A 13,044-nucleotide genomic window follows, 5' to 3' on the forward strand; every position below is an offset into this window, starting at 1 on the left:
AATCATCATTTCAGATTAAAAACCTGGTATTTACTATGAGCAAGCAGGAGAAAAAAAACCACACATAATTTGTAGAATGGGGTAACGCGCTCATATTCATAGCATGGAAAACACATGCTCAATTCGTAGCATGGAAAACATGTTCACAATTTGTAGCGTGGGAAAACATGAACAATTTACAGCATGGAAAAATGCGAACAATTTACAATGTGGGAAAATGCATACGATTTACAATGTGGGAAAATACTCACAATTTACAGCGTGGGAAAACGCGAACAATTTTCAGTGTGGGGAAGAACGCGCGCAATTTGCAATGTGGGAAAATGCACAAAATTTATAGTGTGGGAAAATGCTAACAATTTATAGTGTGGGGAAAACATGCACACAATTTATAGCATGGCAGGATAGTCACACAATTTATAATGTGGAGAAACATGGATGCGAACAATTTATAGAAAATGAATGTGAGCGGATCGCAACAGAATTAAAATGTATGAAGTTCAGCTGAATTCACTTACACTCTCTTGCCCAGACTCCAGTCTTAGATAGAGAAGCCCCTTTCACACTTGCAAGTGATCCCAGGAATTAACTGCCAATCGACCTCCAAAGTGCCTAGTGAGAAAGCAAAATCAGCTCAACACCGGTGTCAGATTATGTCATCTCACGCTTGGGATTGATGACCACATCCCATAGTACAATCCCCATCATCTGCATATGCCAGCGTTGTAACTGAGTAATTGCATTGTGGATTGAAATAACCCAAATTTTTGCATAAGTGGAAGAACATGAAGGAAGAAAAGATTAAAATGAAAGTATAAACTTTGCAGTAGCAAAGTTGCAGTGGGAGAGTGATAAAGAGGAAATAAATAGCAATAGCGGACAAATTTTAAACAGCATTGGAAAATTGGTAGCACTATAGTGCACAATTTATAAAGACCGTGGGGGAAAAAGTAATGGTGGACCTGACTTCCCAAAATGCTGCATGGCAGAGAAACCCCTCCATGTATGCAGCCGGGCATCCAGCCCTTTCTCTGCTGCTTGGAATTCTGGGAGGGCAGGTCCGCCATCACTTTTTACCACAGTATTTATAAATTGTACGCGATAACACTACCAACTTTCCCAAGCTTTATACATTGTGAGCTAAAGTGCTACAAACTTTTGCATTCTGTTTAAAAATTGTCCGCTGTTGCTATTTATTGCTAGCAATTTCCCACAGTCCCTTATAAAGGTTTATATAGATCGGCATAACAACAACAGCGGCTGAAGGGCTCATACTGTGCTGTTCATAAAGCTTAATTATGTTATAATTAGGCATGATTAATTTTGTTCAAATATAAGATCATAGTACATTGATCAGGATTTAGGGCAGGTCCATCATCGCTCGATGTGTCATGACGTCACCGGTATAAGTTAGAACAGTCCTACCCCCAGGGATGGCTCCTTGCAAGTGTGAAAGTGTTGTGTCCCAAGTGAGGAGCGGTCAAGTGTGAAAAGCCAAAGCCCCATTCCCATCTCAGGGCACCGAATGGCCAATTTAATGGGACGCAAGTGTGAAAGGGGTTTTAGAGACCTCTTGCTCTACCTTCGTAACTGACTTAACCCATTGTTGCTCTGCTAATCTGTATGTGCTGTTTCAGTTACTGTACTGCACTGAACCCACGATAAATGTTCTCCTTAACACTCTTCAAAGATAAAACATGTTATTGACAAAAACAGACTATTAATTAGCAGTTCTTAAAATATATTCAAAAAACTTTTTTCGGCATTATAAAAAGAATTCATTTATCAGTGCCCTTCTTTCCTCGCCTCTGAAACTTTCATACATTAATTCTACCTGGTCGAAGAGGAGCATCATTGTCTGATCAATTTTTTAAAATTTAAATTAAAAGACATTTATTGTTTTTAGAAATTAACTAGCTTGGAACTCTTTCAAAAAACAATGTAAGCAGTGTATTCAAGGCAGAGATGCTTGAATCTCTGTTGAAGAGGAGAGTTTCATGTTAATTACTTGGAGCACAACAATGTTTATGTCGATCTGTGGTAATCAGTGTTGTAGCTTTGAGTGCATATTATTACTCTATTTATGCTGTTTAGATGGCAATGCTGGTTAAAAAAAAACGCAGTAAAAATTAACATAATTACCACCCATGTGGCCGTTCACAATGGGCACATTTTAGACTGTGAGTCCCTGAGTGCAACAGTCCCAGGGGTTGGTCATGCAGTGGAGTGGATGACTGTCAACGAGTTTTTCTGGTACGATTTACACCTCCAAACAGTTGAAATGATCCTGCTGGATAAATCGTGGGGCAGGAATCGACTCAGAATCCCTGCACATTCCTTTTTAGACGGCCCGTGTAGCGGCAAAATTCCCTGATTGTGCCGTTACGCGCCTGTAGACTAAAAACCATATATTTGGTCGTTACAACCTAGATTGTCCCAAATAAGGATATTAAGAAGTGATTCAGATTGAGACATAACAGATGTGACACAAAATGTTTCAGCTACTTTTTCTTTCAACTCAGAATATTCATTTTTAAACCACCCTTGATTTTGATAAAAACTCTAAGCTGAGGACACCTTCAGCTCCATCATAAGTTAACCTTGTGTTCCTGCAAACCGACAACAGTGATGCAATCAATAAATAGTTAAACTGAAAATTAACAAGTAATGCCTGAATATTTCCATTCCATTGAAATGCAGCAACTCAGCAACTGAGACAAAGTACCCAAGTGAACAAAAAAGCAAACAAGTTTCTAGATGAATGAAACAGTGAGAAAATTAAAAAAACTGACAGCTAAACATTTATACTACTTTAACTCTGGGACACAAAATGGGAATGATTTGAGGGATATTGTTAAAGACAGCAGATATGCAGTCCAGCTGTGGAATAATTACCTGAAATGAGGTGCAATGTGAATAGGAACAGCTGTATTTTTCCTAAACTCCTGAAATTCTACACAGATCCTTCCAATTTTTTTGAGCATCTGGATTTTTCGCTTCATTCGGTTTGCATTCTCGTGCCTGTAAATGACAGGGAACCCTGAGCGGGAGGTCACGGGTTTGGGGGTGGGTGGTAATAAACTAGCTGCTTTATGGTTTGTCAACAGACCAGATTTGCCAGACATATAACATGTGCACACACAGTAGAGATAGAGGGATTGTGCCCCATCCCGATACTCAGTTATAGATTATGCCGGCCAAATACACCTGTGCAGTAACTGATAGCTTTGTTACATAATTATGTAGCACAATGATAACCACATTGGAAAGGAGAGAATGATAAATCTCACTGCAGACATGGTTGCATCCAAATTTTATTCAGAAAGAACAGTTTCAGGCCAATTACAGAACGTTGATAAAGGGACACCATACCAGCAGAGACACACCTCTTGTCATGAGGCCATTTTTCATGTTTATAATTAGACATTTTTCTTGTTTATAATCAGATTTTACTGAATTATTGTGAGTGCATTGCTGCCAAATTACTTGGTGATAATGTGACAGAGTATATAGATATGTTTTTGGAGATAAATTGGGAAAGGTTTGTTAGAGCTGGTTACCTATAAACACTTTAAAATAGATCTTATTTGAAATACTGGGGCTTTGCTAATGCTAGACATATCAGACCCACAGCCTTTGCAAGAGCTTTGGAGAGTGCCCAAGAGACTTCACTAATGGAATGTAGTTTACAAAAATGCAACAGATTAAAGATCTTGAAAGAACCGCAGATTGTCTGGAGCTGTTCTAAGAGGGCCATGTGGTTTTGCAAGCAGAGTGAGTCAAACAGTGTGTGTGTGTGTGTGTGTGTGTGTGTGTGTGTGAGTGTGTGTGTGTGTGAGTGAGTGTGTGTGTGTGTAAGAGAGAGAGAGAGAGAGAGAGAGAGAGAGAGAGAGAGATCACCTCTACAGTGTTACAGCAGCTGGGACTGGAACAGGACAAGCTTTAAAGCTTGTGGATAGCCCCATTTGGAAGATGTGTTTGTAAGTGCTTTGTTCAGCCTGGTCAAAGCCCTTGTGGTTCATGCAAGAGGAGAGGACTAGCTGTCTAGTGTTTCACTTGGAATAAGAGAAACAAAAAGGAACTCTGTGGTGACCTAAAGAAAGAGGTTATCATCTGGAGAATTCTGAAGGGGGAAAATTTCGTCAGCAAGGCAGTGGAGTGGCTGATTAAAAAGGAATCAGTTGTGGATGTCCTGGAACAACAAATCTCTCTCTAAACTGACAAGAACCTTCCTGAGCGGTAACCATTTACCTTTCAAGCACCAAAGCCTGGTGAACTTCTGTTCAATTCTGTGCACAGTATAAGAATTGCCTGCAACCAGTGAACTTGGAGGAATGAAAAGTGAGATTGGACTGTTAATCAAATAACTTTTCTGAACACACATTACATACACTTGTACTTAGTTTAAAATTTTGTTGAGGGAAACTGCTTTGGACAACCTGAGGCACCAAATTCAGATAATGGCCCCCACTTTGGAGCCAAGATAAATTAAGAATTTCCTAAGGAATTGTGGATCCTGCAACGTTTCCACTACTCCCATCAAACCCAGGCAGCAGGAATAGGGGAATGTGCAAATGAAACATTAAAAACTAAAACAGTGAAAATTGACAGAGGGAACAGGGCTAAAATTGGCTAAGTGCTAACCCCCCACGCATTGTTTAAAATGCTAGTGACACCGCAGGCTAAGTCAGGGCTATCTGCTGCAGAGATGGTCTATGGACAGCCAATATGGACACCTTGGGGAGCAAAGCCAGTGGAGATGGAATTATTATCATTAGGAAATAACATGAGCCAATATTTGTGTAATCTAACCGACTTTTTCGAGCAGTGCATTCACAAATACATTGTGCCCACCTAAAGGAGGGTGATTGAACAGAAACAAATTGGTGAATATCCTAGTGTCAAATCTGAAAATTACATCCTGATGAGGAAGTTGGATCAGAAGAAATTGGGACCTTGGTGGGAAAGGGCCTTTTCAGGTACAATTAACGATGCTGACTGCAGTAAAGCTTGAAGGACAGCCTTACTGGATACTCCGAACAGACTGAAGGGAAAAGGCCCACCTTAAACATAAAGACCTTTCATTGACTGAGAAAATAAAAAAAGAGGCTCATCTATGGCATGAGAATTTTCTGGTTATGACTTTGTTGTTGCCTTGACATTTGAACTGAATGCCAGAGTTGTGATGGAAAAGAGGAATTTTATGTGACAACATGATATCTTTTTAAATGTGTCTGACTTGCATGTTGATAGATGAATGTTTATAGCTATTGAATCTATTCCCCAATTCTAACCAACTTAATGGGAGGTATCCTCTGACTACTCAGCCCTGACCACATACAGGAAGTGATAGATGGGATTTTTAAGGCTGAACAGATCACAGACAAGTGAAAGTAAGGAGATAAACACATGGAGGGCAACAGGATATAGCATGACATCTTTTATTAAATGGTACCTAAGTTTTTATAACCATACCAAAGCTGGGAGAAAGTTGATGAAAAATTTTTACTGTACTTTATTCTTGACATAGGACATATCCATGGCTAACTACTAATTGGACAGGGTCCTGTTAATTGGGATATGTGGTTTCCTCTATATATCAGGTACAGAAGCTACACCAATACCCTGATTGGCCAGAGGCAACCAGATTCAGGATGAAGAGAGGTATCTCTAAGATGGAGCAGGTCTTTTTGATTGTGTTCCCCTTCGACGGTGTGAGATAGGCATTCAAAGATCTGATTCCCAACTCAGCATTGGAGCTATTAAATGGAGACAAGCTATTAAATGGAGACAAGCTAGGGAGTGGGGAGGTGCAAATGGATCTGGGTGTACTTGTTCACCGGTCACTGAAGGCTAACATGCAGGTTCAGAAAGCTGTGAAGAAGGCAAATGGCATGTTGGCTTTCATAAAGAGGGGATTGGAGTATAGGAACAGAGATGCCCTTCTGCAGTTGTACAGGGCGCTGGTGAGACCCCACCTGGAGTATTGCGCCCAGTTCTGGTCTCCAATTTTGAGGAAGGACATACTAGCTATAGAGGGTGTGCAGCACAGATTTACAAGGTTAGTTCCAGGGATGGCGGGGTTGACATATGCTGAAAGGCTAGAAAAACACAAGTCCAGTTGGACTTTAGAAGGATGAGGGGGGACATGACTGAGGTATACAAAATTATCAGGGGAATAGACAGGGTGAAGTCAGATTACTTGTTCCCAATGATGGGGGAGACGAGAACTAGAGGGCATATTTTAAGAATACAGGGTAGGCCCTTTAGGATGGAGATGAGAAAACATTTTTTTTACCCAGAGAAGTGTGAATCTGTGGAATGCTCTGCCACAGAGGGTGGTAGAGGCAGATTCGCTGATTATGTTCAAAAGTGAGTTAGATAAGACTCTAGTGGGCAAAGGAGTTAAGGGTTATGGGGATAAGGCTGGAAAGGGGTACGGATAGTAATGATCAGCCATGATCTGTAAAATGGCAGTGCTGGCTCGATGGGCCTACTCCAGCTCCTATTGTCTATTGTCTATTGGCTAATGAAATGGCTCAAGTAGTTGGGAAGTGGTGTCTCAACTGTCGCTGGAGATGGTTGCCATCTGTACTGTGACAATCCAGAACCAAATAGACCCTGACTTTATTTTGGCTGGGCATGGGGACACCTGTAAAATTATGTTAAGGCTGCTGTATGAATACCTCTGACAACCTTACTAAATTGGTGAACCAAATACAAAAAGAGATACAGGAGTTGTGAGAAATTAGTGCAAAATGTCCGACTATTACATCTACCCCTTTGCTACTGGATGAATCCACTGATTGAAATAAAACTTTTATTATGCTCCCAGCTACCCTTGTAGATTTATTCTTTTTATGCTGTTCAAATTTTCTCCACAGACTTTTTAGCGGTCATCATCAAATGATAAAAATGTGAAAGATTCTATTTTGATCCGCATAAAAATGGCAATTATTAAGAAAAATCCTGAATGATTTTCTCTTTATTTCCTAGCCTTAAAAGAAAAACCATGTGTGTATGTTTACTGAGCAGCTTCCTGCTTCTTCCAGGTTGAATTACCGATTAAACTAATTATTCAAAGCCATTTCCTAAACTGAAGCTTACAAAGGCCCTAATGGCTTTGACAATCAGACCAAAACTGTGAAGACAGCAGTCTCCATTTATAAATAGTTTCCCATGCTAAGACAACTGATTAAACCTTACAAATGTCAGCCACGATTTGACTTGTCAATGGGCGTAGGGCACACACATCAACTCTAAAGGCAAAGAGTTGTGTTTCAATTCTACCTCAGCTTACATATTTCCCTCAATTTGCGAACATCGATGGCTTAATATTATTGGAAGACCGATCATTTACATGTGCTGATTAAAGACTAAATCTCGGGTACACAGAACATGGATGTTAGTGTATTGGAATTGATCCTTCCAGACTTTTGCTAATTTCAGATGCAAGGAATGATTTCTCTTCATTATGACTTGTACATGTAAATAAATGATTGACATCAACTATTTCCTTGTATTAATAAAAGGCAATGCCAAGTATTAAACCAGGACTTGTAACAATGAATTCAAAGAGGTGCCTATCAAATTTTCATGCCAGAATATACCATAAATAGATCCAAAGAGTATTCTCCACATTATCACTGCAGTTTTGCAACATCTGCAAATGTCGTAATTTGACTATTTTCCCAAATTCCATTCCTACCCTTGGCTAATGCATTTTTCTCCAATCAAGCTTAGGTCATTTAATTAACTAAAACTGTGTTATATGTAGGACACTGTGGCAAGGATATTCCTCTACATTTACTTCTCATCACATTTCCAGATCCTATGGCAAATCTTGCACTTTGGTACTCAGTAAAAACATATCAGAAGGCTGTGACATTGGGTGGTTCCTCAGAAATGGTTCTCAGACTGCCCCACAAGGTTTGTTTCAGCCAAAGCCAGTTAAAATTTTATCCATATTAGGCTAGAGGCCAATAAAATCATAGAACTTATGTAGCAGAGTTTAAAGTGGGTTTTAATCATTTTTATTCTCAATTCAGTATTTATGAATTTTATCTCAATGAAATATTCATACTTAATGCCATTTTAATAATGTTTCCAGTGGGAAAGAGTTAGGCAATGAACATCTCTTGAGCACCTCCTAAGCCCCTCCCTTCCTATTCCTCATAGTGCTTGCTACCTTGATAGTGTAAGTGTGAGATTACTGCTGGGCTGTTTTCTCTGGAAAATTAAATGTTTGTTAGCTTATATCAGTCTTTAATGTATCTTGTTCAATGCTGATGTTATTACATTTTTCAGTTGGTATTGCATTAAAAATTATTGTAAATTTTATGGGTGGTTTATCTAATTTGTGTTTTGGCACCATTACCATGTGTTGATCATGTGACCCTCATAGCATTGCCAAAATTTCACAGCGTAAATTTTGTTATTTTGCATGGTTTGGAAAAAAAGGGTCAGAAAAGATTGAAAACCTCAAAGGTAATAGTTGTGTTATTTGGTTTCCACAGGTACACATTTTCCTTGTTAAATGTATGATTCTGGCCAGTTAGCTTCTCTATGTAGTCTTTAACTCACCCACAGGATGTCACAATTTTCTCTTTGTATATATAGCTTTTTTTTTAATATAGTTTGAAAAGATTTTTAAAGTGTGAAACATTTTTCCTGGAAAATCTTAAAAGCTCTCAGCTAATACCACGTATACTGAGTTGAGTACATATTGAAATGTTAAAATTAAGTATATTGCTAAGGGAAAAACGGGGGCAGAAAAGGATGAAAACACCAAAGGCAATGGTTGTGTTATTCTGCCTTCCACAGGAAGCGAATAAACGGTGGAAAACAATTCCATGAGTCATGTCTTTTTCTATGCCCTATGCAAACCTGTTACACTTACCCCAAAGTCAAATTATCCAGACCATTTTTTAATGTTAAATTTATGCACTCAAGTAGGAATTCACCAGTATTGCACCATCTGCTCAACATTTGGAAGAAGATTCACGTAGAAAGGAATAAAATAAATTATCAACTACCAAAATTAATAATGACACAAAATCAACTAATCCCTTTCACAATAAATAACCTTTCCTTCAGAGAATGGGAGAGAAAAGGGATCAAAAGAATAGAAAATTGTTTTTCGGGAAATAAATTATTATCTTTTGAACAAATGAAGGACAAATATAATATAACTCACGATACAAGGTTTGCATACCACCAACTGAAAACCTACTTGAAGGACAAATTGGGAAGCAGTCTAAGGTTACCAGAAGGAAGCAATTTTGAATATGTGATTACAGACACAATGATAATTTAAAAATTTATAACCAACATGTACATCAAACTGCAAGAAAAGGAGAATGAGGAAACAAACTGTAAACCTAAACAAAAATGGGAACAAGATCTAAACATAAAGATAAAGAATGAAACATGGGAAAAGCTATGCTCCGGAACTATGAGAAATACAATAAACACGAGGTCACGCATGATGCAATATAATTGGTTACACAGGCTATACATCACACCCCAAAAGTTAAATAAATGGGACCCAACAGTATCAGACAGATGTTTCCACTGTAAAAAGGAAATGGGAACAACAATACATCAAATTTGGACATGTGAGAAAGTGGAAAAATTTTGGGAAGATCTAAACCAGATATTAAATGAAATCACAAAAAGCAATATACCAAAAAACCCAGAGATCTTCCTTCTAAGTAATATAAGAAATAAAGAATTTGGACTCGATTTGGATGGAGCACAGAAAAGATTTATTATGATAGCCCTAGCTGTAGCAAAAAAATGTATTATGTCAACCTGGAAATTAGAAGACAACTTGAGAATAAAACAATGGTACATAGAAATAAATAAATGTATTCCATTAGAAAAAATAACATATAATTTAAGAAATAACATCACAATATTCGAACAAATATGGGAACCATACATGAAATACAATAGAGAAATCCTACCATGGACCTCCACCACCTAAAATGACAGAAGGAGAAGACAACGAAATGAACTGACTCAGTATATAAAAGTAAAAGATAAAAAATTCTTGTTTATTTTATTAAATGGTGACATTGTTTAACGGATTTAATCTATCTTATAGATTGAACTTTGAATAAATGGGAAGGGGGGAGAGGGAGGGAGGGAAGGGAGGGGGAAAAGGGGAAAAAATGACACTGTATATATTCAAGAGAAAAATGTCTGTATGTATTTTGGTCAGTATGGTTTATTGTGTGAAAAATAAAAAAATTAAATTAAAAAAAACAATTTCATGATACTACTTTTGAGGGGCTGAAATTCACATTAGTATCTGCATCAATAGCAGAAATCCAAATGATCTTTAAATGAATAAAGACACAATGAATTAAAGGAACAATACAGAGTCTGTGCATCAAAACACACGTCCAATCAAGTAACAAAAACTACAAGGATAAAAGACAGAAGTCTGCAGTCACTGTGACTGAAGTAAAAACAATAGGGTTGGGGGGGAATGGGAAGAAAGGGGAGCTCAAAGGAGGAGATGGGAGTTGCATATGGAGAGATGCGGCGAGATAGGGAAGGATAAGGAGTGGTAGTGGTGGGGTGGGGGAGGGATGAGGCAGTGGGATCGAGCAGTGGTGCCAGCATTGCGGAGGCTAAGCTTGATATGGGAACTGGCAACCGAGCCAGCGTGGAGACCACCACCTGGGAGGTCGGGACTTCAGTAAGCAACCGCATCGCCGGAGGCGTCAGGATCTCCAGCCTGCGGGCAGCCAGGTCAAGAGACTGTGGGTCAACATTTACATGAGAGGTATGGAAAATTCCAAATATTTTGGCCAAGAGTGGGGGGGGGGGGGTCGACTTTTACATGAGATCGACCTTTCCACGAGTATATATGGTACATCCAGCAAAGTGTTAATAGATATAATTTTTCCCCCTTCTGAGATTTTCTCATCACTGCCCTTGAAAGCACAGGTGCCCAGCATCATGCTTCACTGATGTGCCTTAAATCTAATGTTGCCGAGTACTTCAGTATTCTTTTTTTAGTTCCATTTTCTAGCCATTGTAATGTTCGTAATCATGCACGAGTTCCAGCATTTGTCTTAAGCTTTCTGTTCTTATTCATCTCCTTCTGTTAACATTCCCAAACAGATCAGCTGTGATTAACAAGGTTTCACCGCCACCACCGTTCTTGGTCTGCTTCCCTACGCAGACCTTCTATTTGTCAGCCTTATCAGTTTTTCATCCCTACTTTTGAAAATCAGATTTGAATTTTAACCTGTCCTGGAATATTACCAGTGTTTTCTACCTTTGCTTAAAATTTCAGCTTCTGCTGAATTTTGCACTTCAATCAAATCTAATCAAAACAGATGCTTGATATTTGGTTGATTACGATGAAATCTGACAATCGAAAGAAATAGATTGAACTGAAGCATCTTTGCATTTCTATGGCAGCAGACTGATCGGTAAATTATTGCATGCGACATCATTAATATCAGTCGCACGGTTCTTGAAAGTAAACATATTAGATTTTGAATAGGTTTAATTGTTTGTGCCCCGAAATCAATTTGCAATTAATTACGATCATACATTATATTCAAGTTTCTGGGTTATATTAATTGAGTGTCAAAACAACTTCATTCACACTGTATAGATGTCCTCATTTTTTTTAAACAGGAAAACCAACAGACCTACACATTCACCCTCAGATACGCACTCAGACCTCCACTCCCTGACCAGCTTTGCTGGCAGTATCACTGATATAGTTCTGGTTATACTAAAGCAGTGGTTCTCAACCACTCACATACCACTAAGTATTCCCTATGCCATCGGAGCTCTGTGATGAGTAAGGGGTTGCTTAAGGTGAGATGTGGGTGGAAAGTTAAAGTTCAAAAACCACTGTTTTAATCGTACCTCATTGACTCGTTATGTGCACGGTTTCATAACTCCAAGCAAAATGGGCCAATGACAATTTTTCTCCAGCAAAATATTTCAGTAACAATTGGGTCTAGAGCAGTGATTCTCAACCTTCCCTTCCCACCCACATATCACCTTAAGCAATCCCTTACTCATCACAAAGCACTGATGGCCTAGGGATTACTTAAAGTGGTATGTGAGTGGAAAGAAAAAGGTTGACAACCACTGTACTGGAGTGCATACTTCGCATAATGAGACATTTACTCCGTGAACATTTGTAATTCAGAGAAATAACGCATAACGCATGCTATTTAAAAAAAAATTCTCTGGTTGGCCCTGTTCATGTGTATTTGATGTTCTCCAGTTTAATAAAGTAACTGATGTCCTGAATCCATTGTGAAATTGAGGGACCTCTCTCAGACTTCCAGTGCAGCCAGACTAGAGGCTTGGCTTATAGGTATAAATGCTACCACCTCTTTCTGCAGAGACTCCAAATATTACAGCCAATGGGTAGGTTTGCAAATTAAGTTTCTGTAGCTGAAGTTGTTTCAGCAGCTAATGTAGTAATTTGAGCATATGGACCACAGAGACATCACTTCAGCCAACTCATTCACGTCAAGCAAATTGTCCACCAGAGCTAGTCCAATTTGCCTGCATTTAACCCGCAAATCAAAATCTTTCCTGTGTACTTGTCTAAATGGCTTTCAAATGCTGTTAATTCTATCCACCATTAGCACTTATTCTGGCAGCTCATTCCATATTAACACTGCACTGTGGAAAAAGACTGCTCTGACCCCTTTGAAATCTTCCCTTAGTGCCCTCCAGTTTTAGATTCCCTTACTCGCAGAAAAAGACAGCTACCATTCACCTTATCAATCCTCCTTATGATTCTGTACACAACTTATCGTCCTGCGCTCCAGGAAAGTACATCCGAGCACATCTTGACTCTCCCTGGAACTCAAAGTCGACAATTCTGGGAACATGTTCGGAAATCACTTCTGCCACTTCTCCATCTTAATGGCATTCGAACTTAATTAGCAAGATAGGTACAACATTCCATATGGTTTCATCAACGTTCATCCTGGTGTAACAGGGCATCCTAATACTTGCACTCAATGATGAAGACAAACGCCATCACCACCC

The 13,044-nt window shown here is 38.9% G+C and overlaps 1 protein-coding gene across 11 annotated transcripts in view; it reads right to left on the minus strand.

The window, feature by feature from the left end:
- The window catches only part of ctnnd2b (catenin (cadherin-associated protein), delta 2b), a 1,542,927-nt gene that overhangs the window by 1,429,274 nt on the left and 100,609 nt on the right, over positions 1 to 13,044 (minus strand). For all 11 annotated transcript variants that reach the window (XM_069906986.1, XM_069906993.1, XM_069907003.1 and 8 more), the window contains exon 2: positions 519 to 612. The gene's annotated coding sequence lies outside the window, so the exon portion shown is untranslated. The remainder of the gene's footprint in view (positions 1 to 518; positions 613 to 13,044) is intronic.

The sequence above is a fragment of the Narcine bancroftii genome, chromosome 1, assembly GCF_036971445.1.
Source record: "Narcine bancroftii isolate sNarBan1 chromosome 1, sNarBan1.hap1, whole genome shotgun sequence".
Taxonomy (NCBI): Eukaryota; Metazoa; Chordata; class Chondrichthyes; order Torpediniformes; family Narcinidae; genus Narcine; species Narcine bancroftii.